A 19,210-nucleotide genomic window follows, 5' to 3' on the forward strand; every position below is an offset into this window, starting at 1 on the left:
CGAACATAATCGCCAGCGGACAGGGTGCCGTGTTTCTTACGAATACAAAGACCTACTGATGCTATTCCACCGACCAAGCATAGTTGGCTAGTTCTGTTAAAAATTTGCGGAGTATCCTCCATCGTTGTCAATTTTTTTGTGTCGCAATGAGAAACTAGAAAACGCATTTGGTAGTACCACTAAGAAGGAATGTATGCACTGGATCGAATGTGATCACGTCAAAGGAGGAGTTTTTCAGAATAACACCTTGAGCTTTTTATGGTTTGTATAGGTCTTGTGAAGGGGGCCTCTAGTAATGGAGGTAATGCTTCTGATTAAGTCTAGCACAGAGATAATACCTCACCCTCTAATTGAGAGGCTGAGAGAGTTGGGACTTAGAAGAGACAATGGTACGCCATGCTTGCCGAATTGTGAGGGAGGTCTCACAAGAAAAATGAAAGGAAGTAGCCTTGGACAAGCTCCTTCCCACACTTCACGAAGTACAGTGCTTCGCTTGTCATCGGGCCACAAACTCTCAGTCATTAGCTAATTAGCCGAGAAAAAGGCTATGATGATGTAGCTTAACATTAAACTCCGCAAATTTTACAATACCCTGAAGAAGGTAATAAATTTACCGAAACGTTGGTATGAAGAAAGAAATTTGTTTGTGAATTTGTTGACCTCCCCCTCAATATTCCCCAAAATCAATAATAATTTATTTTTTTAAATTTATTTTATTTACAATCTGTATGCAGTATACAATAAGTAAATATGAAGACTATAATGAACTGGAGCTGGAGGAGAGCAGGAGGAGAGAAGCTACCCAGTGGTAGCACTCTCTATAGGAGAGAGGAGAATATAAGGAGAAGAATATGAGCAGGAGAGAGGAGAGATAGGAGAGTAATTGCGTTTAGTTCTTCACACTGTAAGGAAGTCGCGGGGCCATTAGCGATTCAGTCGGCGAGGAGAACTAGGGATGTCGAAGAAGTGAGAAACAGTACAAGAGGATTAGAGCTGGTCGAGAGAGTAGTGTGGAATTTTTGGTATTTAGTCTCAGCGAGTTGGTCTATGAAGGGAATGTTGAGGTCGTTGTGAAGAGTGAGGTTAGTCACGTAGAAAGGAGCGTCAGCTATATGTCGGAGGAGTTTTGACTGAAATGTTTGTACTGTCCGTATGTTTGTAGGTTTTGGCTGAACCCCACAGCTCTAGTCCGTAAGTCAACTTAGGTTTGAGGAGAGTGTTGTATGTTAAACGTTTGAGTTCTAAGGGCGATTTGGAGCGTCGTCCAAGTAATCTGTAAAGAAGTTTCGCATGTTTTGTCATTTCTTGTCTTTTAAGTCTAGTGTGTGGGTTCCACGTGAGAATAATAATTAAAACTGCCCGGTAGGACAGTTGTATAAGGGTTGATCATCAAAAACTGCACGAAAAAGCGTAACGTTGAAAAACACCCAACTTTGACAATTTTTGTCTCTTTTTGTACAAAAGTTAAAATTCTCGAATTTTCTTTATAATATACGGCAAATCCTCCTTTATAACTGTAATTTTTTGCAACAACCTAGATTTGTTAGATTTTGAGAAAAAAAGTTGCCGAAAATGAGCAAAAACGGCATTTTCAAAAATTGGTCTTGTTCTTGTTCTTGTTCTTGTTACCTTTTTTGTAAACAACGTAGCGCCTAAACGCGTGAACCGATTTTCATGAATGCGGTGTCATTCGATTCGGAATTTTATGTAGATGTGCCTTTTGGGGATCTCGACGTTAAACATTGAGTGGGAGAGGAGTTAGCCCCCTTTATGTAAGGCCCCCTCTAAAATTATTATCATTAATTACTCTGTAAATCTTAGCCCGATTTTGATAAAATTTGGTAGGATGATAGAGTTAGGGCTCCTCTACATAACATTAAAGCGGCGATCAGCTCTTACACTTGTTAAGGGAAAGTAGAGCAATCGTTTCAAATTATCGACACGAGAACCGATTGTCATGAATGAAGTGTCATTTGAATCGAAATTTTGTACAGATTTGCACTTTAAAAGTCTGAACGCTGTGCCTCATAAGGAGGGGAGTTTGCCCCACCCAAGTAAGGCCCTTTCTAAAACTATTATTACCAATATTTCTATAACGCTTAGTCCGATTTTGATAAAATTTAGCAAGAAGAAGTGGTTAAAGCTCCTCTACGTGGCTGTGAAGTGCCATCATGCTCTTACACCTACTAAGAGGAAGTACTGCAATCGTTAAAATTATCAATGAGTGAACCGATTTACATCAATGAATTGTCGTTCGATTCAAAATCTTTGCCTCTTTGCATTTTAGGGAGAAGTACTGTAATCGCAGTTTATTTTTCTTACTCCTCTTAAAAGGAAGTACTGAAATCGCAGTTTAATTTTGCTATTTAAGTACAAATTACCTTCCTCGTATTTTATTCAAAACGCTTTCTCAAAAAAATTGTTATTGAGGATGGTTTGGGGACCGCAACTATAATCATTCTTTAAAAAGATCTGTCCAGTGGTAGTTACGGTCCCGATTTAACACCTTTTCAGGTTATAATGATAAAATTAAAATTTATTATTCCCAATTTTAATAAAATCTGTAAAGCAGATATGTAACTTTGCAAAACAGACAAAAAAGAAAATCTATCCAAAAGGTACAAAAAGCTCCTTAACAAAAACTTACAGTTTATAAAGTTAAGTATAAGGGTTGATTAAACGCCAAAAGGTACACAAATCAGCAAGTACCCAACATTTCATTAATACTTCATTGATATTATTTTAAGTAATTTTACAGCATTAATTTTCATTAATATTTTTTAGAATTTATTAGATGTCACAGACCCTTATGCTGGCCAGTTCATTCACTTTTATTTTTTTATTTAAGGCGCGTCAACATCTGCGGTTATTGGCGCTCGCAGCTTTTTTCAGTGCACTGCCGGCCTCCGGACGGTGTTCTCTCGTTACAGACAACACAGTTTATCACTGGACAAGTGAGCTGTAAGAAGCTGTTAGAAAGAGAAAATCTAAGGGTCAGCATCTGGATTCGAACCCTGAACCTCCACGTGGGAATCCAATATGCTAACCGTATAGCTAATCCCTTCCCTTAATTCATTCATAATATTTTATTTTTTTGTTATAATTATGATAAAATGTATATTATATCTTCGTAACTAAATAGGTATTTTATTTTAGCTTTATTCCAAATTATTCTTCTGATTTATCTTTATTATGCCCTTTATTCTGAATACTCACTTATATAAGTATGTTCATGCACGTTAAAGTAGAAAAAGACTAAGAGTCGGATACTGTTTAAATTTGAATCATGGATTTAAAAGAATATTTCAGTCTTGAATTCGTCTTACCGAAATATTCGTGAGCACTAATAACACACAGTTAATAACAAGTAGATTATTCAACAATAATTATTCATTTCTCAATTGTAATTTAATTTAGTCCTCTTAATTTTACTTATAGTAAAATACTGGAATAATTAGCTGTCCTAAAAATATGCATATCTTATTTATTTTATATTACATATGTCTATACAACATTGTGGGAAGAAAACCTAGATTGAGAATGTAATTGAAGAAAACTATATTATTTGCGATAAAGCCAGATAATTATTACCTATTATTATAAACGTTTGACTACTTCATAAAATAACAATTACTTTAATCGAAGAATGAACTTAAACCGACGATTTTTATTTAAAAATACAAATAAATAAATAAAATAAACAAAATCATTAATATATGTTGGTGTGAGCATTTTTTAAAAAAAGTATTTGAATTTTTTAGCCTCATATTTTTTTTTATTTTTTATAACGTTTTTCTTCCTAATCTGTAATTAATAGTTTGATTGTTATATATAAAATAGATATTACAGTCAATCTATAGTGCTACTTAAACAAATATTTTGTAGAAGAAAATGGCCAGCATAAGAGTCTGTGACATCTAATAAATTCTAAAAAACATGAATGAAAATTAATGCAGTAAAATTACTTAAATATCAATGAAGTCTAAATGAAATGTTGGGTACTTGCTGATTTGTGTACCTTTTGGCGTTCAATCAACCCTTATACTTAACTTTTTAAACTGTAAGTTTTTGTTAAGGATATCTTGATTTGTAATAATTGTTCAGTTTACATAAAACAAGAGGAATTCTCAGTAGAATTAACAAAACATTCTTTGTGTCTCTTATTGGCTATATGTATATGCCTCGTATATAAAGGTAAGGTCTAAGACGGGCTTTATGTCCAACAACCAAATTATGGGTCGTGGGCGAAGGCGGCTAGCAAACATACTTTACTGCTAATTTCTCTTATTAACCATTAAATCAAATCCAAGACCTAGGCCGGGAATCTAACCAAGACCATATTACCTTAGCTTTGCGGGCTTCGCCTCTAACTAACCGCTCGGCTTCCAAGGCGCCATGGTAGGCGAGCCTCCTAAAGCTAGGATGCTATTTAAGCTAAGGTGCTACTTGGTTCGATTCTCACTCTTGGCATTGGATTTTAATTAATTTTTGATATGAGAACTTAGTAAAGTATAGTAAATTTGCTGGTCAAAAAATGTACAGTATTTAAATATTATATTAAATATTTATAAAAAATATAAGGGAAATCAAATTATGTATATTAGGTATATGATTACAGTTTAATCTTGTGGTTTAAATATACTCAAGGTAGTATTCTTGGACCGCTCCTCTATACTGTGTACACATCTGACCTACCAACTGACTCAAACACACTGCTCTGCACTTACGCTGACGATACTGCTATTCTCTCTTCTAACTCAGACGCCATTACCGCTTCCTCTCATCTACAGACACATCTACACAAACTAGAACCCTGGGCCAAAAAGTGGAGAGTCAAATTCAATCCTCAAAAGTGCGAACAGATAACTTTTACTCTGCGTCGTAATTCTGCGAATTACTATTTCGCTGGTAAGGTTAAATAAAAAGCAATTCTGCGAAAACACCAATCTGTAGTGCTGAATTTTAGTTCAGTTCAGAGGAACACTTAGCGTGGATACTGTTCAAGACTGAACGCAAACACCAAGTTCCATCAAAAGAGCCAAGAATGATCATTTTTACACAGGACAGAATAAGGGTACGTAGCTGAAGATCGCGAGAATTCCTACTTTCACCCTTAAAGACTGCAAGTAAATCTAAACAACGACTTAAATATCATAGCTGTTGAGAAATAAACTTTTCTTTTATTTAAGAAATAATGCTAATGCGTTTAAAAACGAGTATGTGACATATTTTATTAAATATCCGTCTAGCTGTTCTTAAATTTATCGCCTCAATAAACTGAACATTGCAGGAATCTATCGATTAGTGCCTAGCAAAAGGCTTTCTCCGAAAATAACGGAGTAACTTGGAAGCAATGAGCACAATGATTGGCGATGTTCCAGAAGCAATACCTAAATTACTAGTGATAAAATACAGCGCTTCAGTAATTAAATAGTCATTTTATTCATATCTATAAAAAAAACACCAATTAATTAGTATAACTCAAGTTCAATTTAAACTTTATAGATTTTTTTTAGTTATTTGAAAAATTGGTTCACTTCTGTTATTTTCCGCCATATTAATTGGAATGAACTTTCCGTTAGGTCAGTTGTTTAAGGATTGATCGTCAAAAAAGTGCACAAAAAAACGTAACGTTGAAAAACACTCTATTTTGACATCTTCTAGCCTAGAATAACCAATAATGTGGTATTAAATGTTAGTTTTTTCCTCAAGAAGGTGTTAAATAATCAAGAAGTAGAGCTTTGCCACAACCCTCATAAAAATAACAGCGCTAACAACCTAAATGTTAATGTGCTACCCCCTCCACCAAATGTTCTTTCTCGAGCTGAGATAGTACGGGTTACCCTGAGAGATGGTTTCCACAAACGACACCTCCTTCAGCAAGGCAAAGTGGAGCCCCAGGTTGCCAGGTTCTACGAACACAAACCACCCTCTTTATCCCTATCGATCTAGTCGATGAGAGGGAATGTGGATTTATTGTAGTGCCATCCCATTTTCATTACTCATGTTGCATCTTGCACACAACTGCAAAGTGACGTTTTAATTCAGAAGTACATACCCACCAGAAGAGGTCCATTGCCATGTTATTTATGTAATGGACATCCAGGAAGTGCAGTACTTTTAATATATGTTCCTAAAATAAAGGTCAATCAACTAAAGTAACCTTAAAGGTAGAGAGATTAAAACTTCTATCTGCCCATTTAAAAGGCGTCATGCGTTTTCGCTTATTAATTCTAGTAATATACATTCTTAGTAATGCATACATTATTGTATCTGTTGTATGCCGCCACATTTTGGGAGAAATATCCCTATTTATTCACCAAAACAAGTTAGATGGGTGATTCCCACGGAGAGTTCTTCACCTCTTCGTTCTACCTCTCCTGAGTTATTTTACAAGTAAAAATTGTAGACGTACCCATTGTAGAGGAAATCGAAGTGTTTGTTACTGCCAATTTAGAAATTTTCTTCAGAGTTTTACCAACACATTTAGTTTTCCTTAGCAGTATGTGATAATAAATAATGAAATAATATTTTAGAGAAGTTCAACTTTTAGTTGTACTGCATACAACTCAAACTACTTCAACCAAAAGTGTCAATTTACTTAGTGGGTATTTAAATTTTTTCAAAATCGCTTCTACCGTTTTCTCATTTACAATTACAACTTGTTATTTACATTTCACGCAAGTACATCTATAATTTTACCTTTAATTTTTTTACTCTTTTTTTTGTACTTTTGGAGAGAGAGAGATAGAGTTCCCTCTGTGTCATTCCGATGCAATGTTCTCAAATTTCACAAACTGAATAGACAAAGTTTACATATATTTTAAAAATGGCGTTTTTGGAGAGAATTTAAATGATAGAACTTTGAGAATTGCAGTATGAGATTGTCTCGAGAGTGTTCCCTTTTTGTGATTAATATTAAATAATTTTCTAATAAGAAGAATAATTAATTGATATCTTAAAGAAGGAAACTTGTAATGTTCATACAATTTTATCAAAAATGCCAGTGGATTCAAAAATTATTTAATTCCGGTATTTAATTATTACTATTAAATTATTTATTTTTAAATTATGTACTTAAGAAGAAGTTTGCCTAAGTTTTTTAATTTTTAATTGTAAATATTTTTATTAAATAACTCAGACTCCTTACTTCACTTCTTTATTTTAACAGCTTTGCCAGACTCAGAAAACTATGTGAATCTATTTTCTATTAACTCTGTACATCAAATCAATGCTATATGTGATTATGTCAAATTATCTTTAATAATAAGAAGTTTTTTTCTTAATGAGTGGTCATTTTTTAAAAGCTAAGAAAGCTAATAAAAGCTAAGATATGACGTAAGACAGAAAGGAGAAGAAAAGCTCTTAAGAAGTTGATATAATTTGGTTTTCATGAATTTAAATTTATTATTTATTTTTATATCTGGCATTTATGTGCTACAGTTTTTTGTCAACATTCTATGTCAAGCTCCATGCTAAGGGGATAAACCCCAAAAGCATTATGTAATAAATAAAATAAATAGATAAATAAATAAAAATTTTCACAGCATTTTGTTATCTAAACTATAGTTTCCAATATGGCTGGAGCCTACTTTAAAGTGGGAACTATTTCAGATTAAATCTATTGATACTGGCTTTGTGAAATGGAACACGATTTGCTTGGAAAGTCTTACAAGACAATATGGTAGGCCAGCGATGGAGTATGGCACTGAAGTGCTAATAAATGCTTGTGGCTTCAAGTATAAGGCTTGAGAATCCAGCTCTGGAATTACAAGTAGATGCTGAAATACTGTCAGAACGTACGTAAAGAGCTAGCAAGAACGCTTGAAGGAAAGTTGCTGAGAAATCAAGAGATATTGGCCTCATCGATGCAGCGCTATTCTTCGATTGAAGACCGAACAAACATTTCTAGCCTAGCAATTAGAGATGCAGCAGGAGCAGTAGGTTTCTAAAACGCTAGATTACTGGCTGCCACTCCTAAGTCATCAGGACAATAAATTTGGCGGAAGGAATGGCTGGACATGTTCCACGGAAGAAAAACATGCATAATTATCAGCTAGTGGACACTGGCTGAATTACAAATAACCTCCGTCAATTTGGATCAACATTTACACGAACAATGGTACTGCTGATGCTGGAGCCTTCGCAAGTGATTTTGGAGAGAGCATTGGAGTTCTAGTTAAGAGATGCGCGCGTAATGATAAATAACGAATCGGAAAAAAGGTGAAAGTTAAAAAAAAAAAAAAAATGAAAGGTCATCTTCCAAGATTGAGTTCGGGGTAAAGCATTTGACTCCTTCTGTGTTTTTGCAATAACCACACTCAGTCAGAGTCAGCATGCTATTCACACACTAGAGTCAGTAAGTGCAGTGCCACTGTAGGAAATGAAAAAACGTGCAGAACTTCTTTACAGACTACTTGGACGACGCTCCAAATTGCCCATAGAACTCAAACATTTACTATTCAAAACTATCCTCAAACTCAAGTGGACTTACGTACTAGAGCTGTGGGGTTCAGCCAAACCTACAAACATACTACTGACAGAACAGACATTTCAATCAAAACTCCTCTGACAGATAGCTGACGCTCCTTTCTACGTGACTAACTCTCTTTACAACGACCTCAACATCCCATTCGTACAACAACTCGCCAAAAAGAAATATCACATGTATTCTGCTGCTCACATCCATACTGCTCTCTCTAATTGCTCTAATCCATCTATAGTTTCTCCCCTCTACTGATATTCCTAACAATCCACCACGCCGACTGAATCGCCAGTGATCCCGAGGCTTCCTTGAGGTCTGAAGATCATCATCATCGATATCATCATCATCATCAAAGAGGGATTCAAATCCTATTCACCCAAGTGATGAATGAAAATATAGCTCTGATTAAAGTACAAAAGCGTCTGATCTGAAAAGTTTCTGATAACTTGCATGCTAGTTACCTAATTTTTCTTTTATTCAATTTGCATCATTTTTTATTTATTGACTTAACAGTTTACAAACTGTATTTTTTTATATTTTTTTTTTTAGGGGCGGTCCCCGAGCGCTAGCTCATACCCGCCCCACGTATACACTCCTCCGTTCAACCAAACGACCACAAAATGAGCTCTCAACACTCACAAGTCCCGGCCAACAAAGCAACAAAGCCAACAGGCACAGAGAATCTCAACAACAACAACAACAACAACAACACAACACAACACAACACAACAACAACAACAACAACAACAACAACAACGACAACAACAACAACAACAACAACAACAACAACAAATCATCAACAACAATCACACAATTACAAATAAATAAAACAAATAAAATCACACACACACTCGCACACACCCAACACAAACTCGAAAAAAAAAAAAAAATACGCACCAAATCAAACTCCCAACAACACCCTTCAACCAACCAACCAGATCTACTTCATCTACCAACCACCGAGGTCATCCGCCTCTCAAAGGCCGCCTGCGCGAATTCGCGGAAAGCCACATACGCAGACGCGTTCTCCAGTAACAAGGGGAAAACGTCTCCAGCCAAGCAGAACGGAAATCCCACTCTCCGCCACATAATACAGCGCAAATCATTATAAAGATCACATTCCAAAATAATGTGCTCCGCTGTCTCTGGATCTCCACAAGCGCAATATGGGTCCGTTGCTAAGCCCATTTCGAACATTTTGGCGCGCAACATACCGTGTCCCGTGACCAATCGTGCAACTGCATATGGCATCTCAGTGGAAACCAGCCGCCTACCTCCGGCAGCGTCGGGGACGAAACTAAAGGTTGTTCTTCCCTTAGTTGACGCTCGCCACCTATTCCTCCATTCCCGATTCAATTCCTCTTCCACTTCGCCATACATTCTTTCCCTAAACCATAACCGGTAATCTTCGGTTATATCAGCCACCGACAATCGTAAGGCTCTTAATATGGGGACACGCACCTCTATGCACCTTCGCAAACCATATCTCACCGCGGCCCTAACCACCTCCATGTCCAATGGCAAGCATCCCGTGAGCACCTGCAAAGCCTCCGTGGATGTGGTCCGGCTATAACGCCCCATGAGCAACAGAATAGAACGTTGCACGGCCATAAGATGCATCCTCACAATAGCGGTCCCCACCCGATGGGCCCAAACCGACGCACAGTAGGTCACCTGAGCGACCAGAACCCCACGGTATAAGGTACTCACTACCTTCCTTTTCAATCCCCATTCTTTCCTCGTTACCGATCTCAATTGTCCGACAAAAGAACTAGCCTTCCTTCTTAAATCCCTTACATGTGGCACAAAGCTTAATTTCGCATCCAGAATCATCCCCAAGTATCTGACCTGTGACACCCAACTCAGCCTATCGCCACAGTATCTGACTACTGGCTGACGGGTAGGGGCAAGCGACCCCCTCAACAACATCGCCACCGTCTTATTCGGAGCAATCCTTAGTTTATTATGCTTACACCATGTGCAAACATAATTCAACGCTGATGTCGCATTAGCCTCCAATTACGCCCTACTATTACCTCCTACCACAAGAACTAAGTCGTCCGCGTATGCGACCCTACCCAGCAATCCCGGAACGTCACCAGCCAACAGATCGTCGAAGACTATATTCCATAGGATCGGCCCCGAAATAAAGCCCTGCGGACAGCCCCGCGTAACATCCCGAGAGACTCGCTGATAATCTGATCGCACAAAAACCTCCCTGTCTCGCAAAAATGACGCCACCATACGAAAGATATACATCGGACATTTACAAACTGTATGTAAATATGTACAACAAGTAAATTTGATGGTGAAAACGTAAATGATGCGTGAAGCTGCAGGAAGAGAGAAACTCCCCAGCGATAGCACTCTCTGTAGGAAGTCGAGTGATTTTCAAAAAAGGGACGAAAAAGAATTTCGTGTGTTGATTAAACACTACTTTATGAAAGGCAAAACGCCTGAGGAGACTAAAGAGAAGCTTGATAAACATTATGGTGACTCTGCACCTTCGATTAGAACAGTTTATAAGTGGTTTCAAAATTTTCGGAGTGGCCATATGGGCACAAGTGACGCTGAACGTTCTGGACGCCCTGTTGAGGTTACTACTCCAGAAATCATTGATAAAATCCATGATATGGTGATGGATGACAGAAGAGTGAAGGTGCGTGAGATTGCTAGTGCTGTGGGCATCTCGAATGAACGGGTACATAATATTTTGCATCATCATTTGGACATGACAAAGCTATCCGCAAGATGGGTGCCGCGATTGCTCACGCTTGACCAAAAACGAAATCGTGTGAAGTGTTGCAAGGACGGTTTGCAGCTGTTCCAGAAGAATCCGCAGGACTTTAAGCGTCGTTTCGTCACTGTGGATGAAACATGGATACATCACTACACTCCTGAGACCAATGAACAATCTAAACAATGGGTTACCAAGGGGGAATCTGCGCCAAAAAAGGCGAAGACCGTTCCTTCAGCCGGAAAGATTATGGCGACTGATTTTTGGGATTCGCAAGCAATAATCCTCATCGACTATCTGGAAAAGGGTAAAACTATTACAGGTGCATATTATTCATCGTTATTGGACCGTTTGAAAACCGAGCTGCAAGAAAAACGCCCACGATTGGCCCACAAAAAAGTCCTTTTCTATCACGACAACGCACCAGCTCACACCTCAGCAGTTGTGGTCGCAAAATTAATGGAAATAGGGTTCCAACTCGTTTCACATCATCCCCCCTATTCTCCAGACTTGGCTCCCTCGGACTACTATTTGTTCCCCAATATGAAGAAATGGCTGGCGGGAAAAAGATTTTATTTAAACGAGGAGGTGATTGCAGAAACGAATGGCTATTTTTCAGACTTGGACAAATCCTATTATTCGGAAGGGATCAACAAACTAGAGCAGCGTTGGACGAAGTGTATAAGCCTAAAAGGAGACTATGTTGAAAAATAAAAAAGGTTTACCCCAAAAAATTAAGTAGTTTTTATTTTTGCACGGACTTTTCAAACGACCCTCGTAGTATGGAACTTTTAATATTTATTCTTAGCGAGTTTGTGTACGAATGGGAATATTGAGGTCGTTGTGAAGAGTTAGGTTAGTCACCGTAGAAAGGAGCGTCAACTATCTGTCGGAGGAGTTTTGACTGAAATGTTTGTGCAGTCCGTATGTTTGTAGGTTTGGCTGAACTCCACAGCTCTACGTAAGTCCACATAGGTTTGAGGATAGTATTGTATATTAAGCGTTTGAGTTCAATAGGTAATTTGGAGCGTCGTCCAAGTAGTCTGTAAAGAAGATCCGCACGTTTTGTCATTTCCAGTAAATTGCATAATTTGAATATTTGATCATTTATTTTATTATCGTTTTGTTTTTAATTTGTTCCAAGTAAAGTGTATGTTCTATTTATCTACTTGCATTGAATCTATGTAATCAAATACGAACATAACTATTGCTGTAGAGGGCTATTCATCTTATCTGGAAGATGATTTAACTATCCTAACGGTAAGAAGAAGTATTGTCAATTTCATTCTTATTAGTTTTAAGACTTAAATTGCTATCAAATTTGACAGAAACGAATGCATTGTACCAGGGGTCGGTAACACGCGGCACGGGAGCTCTTTGATCCAAATTGTGTGGCTCTTCAGCCTGTCTAAAATACATATATTGTATATTTTGATTCTGTTGATTAAAACTTCATTTATTAAAGTAAAGATATTTTTTGAAAAAGAATTTTAAATATAATAGGTTAGTAAATTGAATAGAATTTTATTAAAATAAAGTACGTAATTATATAAGACTGCTGCCTTATCATTCAAACACAGGTTTAGTCATTATTTATTTGTTTATTTACTTTGCAATATGTGAAAATAAATGTATAAAACATTTATATGTTATTGAATATCATAAAATAATAATTTGTGAATACAAATGATCTTCAGAGGTTGTTACACCATCATGCTTGCGGTTCTTAGTAAGATTTATTAAAATTATTTAAGGAGAAAGCTCTCTACTTAAAGTAGGTTGCCGACCCCTGCATTACACCTAATTTTGATAGTGTATGCATTATTTTTGCATATATAAATTTTATAATATTCAAATATTATCCGAAAAAGTGTAGTTGGGCCCCATAATTTATTTATCTAAATCACACTTTTGGTTAGCCAATAGTAAAGTTGTTTATATGACTATTGTTCCTTACTATTGCGTATCTCTTCTTTCTTCTGTTGATGCATTTCTCTTTTAAAATAGTAAAACATTCCTGACAAATAGGCCAAAAGTACTACAGCGTCAATAACTGTGAATTATAGTTGATTAAACTCCATATATACATGTATTTATATAAAAATTTTGGTAGTATGTATTAGTAGTAAATGTGTATAAGTGGGTGTGTTGTGTGTAAAATGAATGGAAATATATTTGCGTGTGTGTAAGAGAAGTGGTGGATGAATGTGCGCAGGTGTAATGTGCGGCCTGAGTAGAGTGGAGCTACGGAGGGGCGGGGGCGCCAGTAGGGCAGTAGAGAGCCGATGCTCAGTACCCGGCAAGATCTACCAAGGGCACGAGGTGTGTGCGGTGCACGCGCGCGCGTGAGTGTGGTGTGTGTTGTGGTGTGCGGCACGGGACAACCATGGCAGCCGACCGTCTGCCAACATTTCCCGAATAGAGTTCATTGAGAAATGGGGGCTGACCCCTGTCCTCCGCCCGAGGCAGGACACATGCCCCCCTGCAGAACAACCAACCTCACCGAGGTAGGAGATTTTTTACCAAAGAAAAATAAGCCTAACAAAATTATTGTCAAGGGAAAATATAATGGTCTATACGCATGGAATCCTTCCTTTTGAAAATTGTTCGCACTTTCAAGAAAACCGATTACCATCTCCAACCAAACCACATCACAATATAAACATCATGTTCCTCTACGTTAAGCCCACATCTTAAGCTAAACAGGACCGAACCCTTAGCTTTCCAAATGTTAGATACTGAACTCCAGTTTAAACAATATCTTTACCAATAAATAATTACATAAAAATAAGTGGTAAAATTTAAGGGAAGATTGTTGATTAGAGGGCACCACTTCCGCCGAGCGGCAGAATACCATGACTTGCTCGCCCCACGTCCTGTGTATCATACGCGCACTGCTGCCAACACAATGTCGATAAAGCGATAACCCTGACGAACCTCCACTTACCGTCTGATTGGGCGAGCACAGCGCACCAGTCTAACCCTTTAGAAAAAAACCTGCCTCAATCTTTATTTTCATTATACCACCAACTTAGAAATAGAAAAAAGAAAGAGTTACAATATGACAGTATTCCAAAACAAAATTAACTAAGAGATGATAACTTCCAACGACTGAGTAGTATGGCTACCAATTTGGGCAGAACCTAACCTTAGTTTACTTTCACTGTTTATTCCATCAATTATAAGGGCACTTCTTAGATTATCATTCGCCTTTTTCACTTCTACTTCTTGCCATAACCAACTTCCTCGAGTATACTTTTAAAGGGAGTCTTAGAAAACTTTGGTTTCTAAGGCACGATGAGAAGATAGGTAAAATTGACTTGGTGGGGGAGCGTACGAACACTGCCGCAATGCTGGACCGAAACCGCGCCCTCCAAATATATTCCTCCCTTGGCGTTCAGGCCAGATAAATAAAAATCCCCTATTTAAGGGTATTAAAGTATAATTATGACAAATTTTAAAGAAATTATTTTAAAAAAAATAAATAAAGAAATCAAACTTTAATCGAGCCTCTGTTAGCAGATCTATTAGCTTTGTAAAAGGCAAAAAATTGTGCTAAGATACTTTCCGAAGTAACGGCTTACCTTTCTAGATTTAAGTACTGGCTATCTACCCAGATAAAAAAAGGGCGAGATACCACCTTCTTCCAACCTTGAAGGGAAGTCAGATTTAATGAGTTAGATAAGGAGTTCTTAATGAGTGAAACTCGAGAGCAGATAGTGTAGGGTTTCAGTTTGGGCTCTTTTTAGTGCCGAGAGGCGGAAATGGGAGCCTACTTTGGCCGAACAGCTTCTCCCCTTTTGGCCTCACAAAACCCTTCATGGAGGACAAACTGCCAAAACCATCCCTGTTCCGTGACTACACACTATTTCCTTAAGATTAGACAAATCGCCTCCACCCCAACTGCTCTACTCCTTTTTTTACTTCACTTCATTTTCTTACTGTTTGTACAACAATGCTGCCAACAGTAATCTCACATTATAATCTGCTCTATATAATAAATTGATAAAAATTAGCCTTATTTTGGTTATAAATCGTAAATAATTTGTCTAATCTTAATGAATAAATAAATTATTCCAGATAATAAAATGCAACCTAATTTTCTGGTACCAATAAAATAGACATAATAAACCCAAAATAGATTAATGCACAATACGTTCTAGTGATGTAGAATTAGAAATTCGTCTAAAAATCCAAAAAAAGATGCTAAAAAAAATTAGCTTGAACTCGGTGTGCAAATCTGATCAGTTTTAGTTTAATCTAACAATGAACTTTATAACCTTCCATGTAGCAGGTTACTCTCAGTCTATCTAATGGATTCATAATTAATTTTTAAACTTTTAATTAATATTTCAGTGAAATAGAAAAGTAGCGAATAAAAAATAATATTATTAAACAACAACGAAATTACGGGAAAAGATCGAAGATGCGCAAAAATTGCTGTTGGATCAATATTGCTTTCCTCGGGGTCTATAGACGGGTCTCGAGTGCTGCCACTCCCAAACACTACCACATATCGGAGGGGGTCCCCGTCAACTTCTCTAACGTTCACTGTTATACTTCTTTCTTCATGTAATTGTCTCCCTGTCTGTAACACAAACTGGTGTTCGCCACAAATCAACTTCCTTCAGTAGTACCAATCTAAAGTCATTTATACCAAGTAAAATCGAGTAAAATAGCGATCTTAAATTTGTTTCCATTCTATTCTATATTTATCTCATACACTTTAATGAATCATATAAAAGCAATATAGTCAAAAACTTCGCCTTTTCAAGGTAGCCAAACTAATGTGCAATTATTATGTCATTATTACTTTTTTTTAATACTATTTGTTGCTTTGATAAGACTATATTTTAAATAAGGTGTAAAATCATTTTTTTTAAAAAAAAACAATCTCATCTCCATGAATACATCGAACCACAAACTACCATAACAACGTACAATATAGAGCAATCCTTAATTCAGTAAAAGAAGAAGTGTTAGAATCGTTTACAATCTGCAAAAATAAAACGATTTGAACATCTAGATGACTTTTTCTTGTTACTATTCTTAACGTTTTAACCCATAATCTTTTTTTTTTAACTTTGAACGTTTGAGTCATAGAAGCAATCAATCTCTCCCTCGCACAAAAGTATTCTTAATCCAATTTCCAAATTTTATAAAAAATATTTCCAAAATTTGTAGATTTGTATCGTAATCACTAAATTTAAATAAAAAGGTAGAAGCTTTTTTGCGTACTTCCGGCCCACCGATTTTGAAAATTCAGTCTATAAGTTTATTCTTATTAATATTATACAGATGGTAAGCCTGTACAATAAGCAGTAATGACACTTTAGAAGAAACCCTAACTACCTTAGCCTTGTTGTCTAAGCCTTATTGTCCATAGTTTCTGTTCTAAATTTAACTAACTAACCCGCTATTTCTGCTATTCACTACCATTAACTTCCAGATTTGCTCTTCCTGGGAAAGCGTTATGTCCGATTAATTAGCCCAACGTGTTTAATGAGAATCGAAGGTGTTTTTGAGAAAAATCCCCACAAATGAACAGGAAAATCTATTCAGTAAAAAGTGATACTTTTCCAAAATTAATTTGGCCAAAACTTACTTCTGCATCCTCTGTTCGCATCTAAGTTAAATATCAAATTTGAATTGTTAGTGGTACTTAATTTTTGAGTTGCGGGGATTCAGATAGAGTAAAACTCGCTGATGAGAAGAGAAAGAGGCCAATTTTTTAAACAGTTATTTATTTAACAAGTGTGGAAAGTATTATTTTTCCTCACACGAGGCAGGCGAAGCGAGGCGATTGCAAGTACAAATTGCCGAGTGTGAGGAAAATACTTTATACTCGAGTAAAATATTATATTTTTTCTGCAACCATTAGGGTTATTAACTAAAAAGATTTAAAAATTTCATTTTTACAGTCTACAAAAAGTAATTTATTTATTATAAACATTTATTGTTATATTACAATTATTGGCATTAGTAACAAAAGGTTGGTTTGAAGAGGTATTTAATGTAAGATTTGAATTTGAATTTGAACTGGTGGAAGTACTAGGGAGTGACTGATTAGCTAGAATCCATTTTAAATTTCTATAAGGTAACACTATAACCTTTTTAACTGTTATAATTAAAAATATCTAATTATTTATTAAAGTATTATTTTTATTTCTATATTCCTTTCAATTTTTATTTTATTTTTTTAATATTCGTTTTTTGATTATTTGGATAAAATAAATTTAAATAAGCTTAATAAAGTTTTACAGAAAATATTTAATAACAAAACTTCTTATATCAAGGAAGCACAATAAAGTTTTTTCACTCAATAGTGAGGAAAGTGACACTAATGGGAATTTTTCCCCACTAGTGAGGTAAAGTTGGGCATTACACAGCTGATTTTAATTGAGTAATGAGAACATTCCTACATGGTTGCAGAAAAAAGTACTTTTTTCAGAAATTGGGTCTTTAAAATAGATAAAATCTTAAAAATCTGCTTGATAACAATAATTTCCCTTAATGGAGTTTGAGAAAATACAAAATTTGGAGAGAACGTACCACAACTCACCTCTATGATTCTCCACTTTAATGTATATCTTTTCTGAAATCTGCCACATTATTATTCACCATATTCATTAATATAATTGACCTAATCTCAGAACAGAAGGAAGCTTGGCGTCTTGAAGGGGAACTAGGATGACTTCATTTGGTAGAAGTTAAAAGATTCTAGGAGGCTTTCTATTGTGAATAAATTTACAATTCCGGTGGCTGTGTTTTATTAAAGCCTCTTATTGTCCGTCCACAGCTTCTGTTTTAATTTTGAACTAGCCGCTACTTCCGTATTTTACTATCACTAACCGTTCGTGAAGAAAAGTATTATAATTGTATAGCAGATTTTTGAGGTTTGCTAACAAAACACTGAATTCGAGATTTATGGGGAAAAACTGAAGTCGTTAATCTGCCATCTTTTTATTCGTAATATTGTACTTGGAAAGAAAAAATATAAACATTTAATAAATGATATAACCTTATTACTATACGAGTATAACCTACCTTGAGCGATATATTGGATTCCTCGTAAAAGACAAAGTAAATATTGGAATGTCATTTACATTAACTCAATAATGGAGCAGACCCAAACTTAGTTTTTAGAATATTTATGAACATTAGTTGCAATAAGACCGCAGAATACCCGCCAAAGTTGGTTTATACGTACCAAGAAAATTTGAAAGGTTACAGCCTCAACTCATCCAAACCAATACAATCAAATGAATTTTGTTTTTCATGAACCATTCTTGGATTTAAACAGTAATTTTCAAATTTTAGTTTTAATCTCCTGCTAGCTTGTCTAGTTGCTGTAAATAAAGCACGATTTCTTTCGCCATCTCCGTTGAATAAGTTGATGCGCTTTCTCTCTCCATGTTAATGCAAATAAATATATAAATATATATAATTTTAGATAATAGTAAAGAAATGTAAGTATGCTGAGTAGAAAATGGCCAGTTGATTGTTCGGTAGACTAAAAAGCCGAAGTTGCCGGTTTAAAAAAAATACAGGCACGCTACTCTTGGATTTTCACTTCCAAGGAGCTTCTTACAGCTCACTGATGTCTGTAACGAGAGAATACCTTCTAAAGATTGGAAAAGCAACTAGAAATCACTAATTTCCAGTATTTTAGCGTTGAGAATACATTCTATATATTACTGTTACTCTACAAGTGAGAAGGTATTGTTATAACTTGGGCAGATTTTCGAATTTTCAATGAAAATATCCTGATTTCCGAGTCCAAAACTCGAACAAATGATGAGTATGTGGGTTTTTTATTTTTTTATTTTTCTCGGACGAGAAGACGAATATTTACACACATCTCGTGCACTTTGCATGAGCAATACGTCAATTATTCGCATGGAGTTTACAACCATTAATTAACAATGATCATTTACAATCGTAAGGTGATATTAAAGTATTGTAAAAAGAACATAAGTTCTTTAGTT

At 36.0% G+C, this 19,210-nt stretch overlaps 1 protein-coding gene and 1 long non-coding RNA gene across 13 annotated transcripts in view; one reads left to right on the forward strand and one right to left on the reverse strand.

The window, feature by feature from the left end:
- The window catches only part of Sh (Potassium voltage-gated channel protein Shaker), an 820,486-nt gene that overhangs the window by 575,696 nt on the left and 225,580 nt on the right, over nucleotides 1–19,210 (forward strand). The gene's annotated exons all lie outside the window — the stretch shown is intronic.
- The window catches only part of LOC141449495 (uncharacterized), a 179,470-nt gene that overhangs the window by 149,384 nt on the left and 10,876 nt on the right, over nucleotides 1–19,210 (reverse strand). The gene's annotated exons all lie outside the window — the stretch shown is intronic.

Source organism: Rhodnius prolixus, unplaced genomic scaffold (assembly GCF_049639745.1).
Source record: "Rhodnius prolixus isolate KJV_2025 unplaced genomic scaffold, Rpr scaffold_2, whole genome shotgun sequence".
Classification (NCBI taxonomy): domain Eukaryota; kingdom Metazoa; phylum Arthropoda; class Insecta; order Hemiptera; family Reduviidae; genus Rhodnius; species Rhodnius prolixus.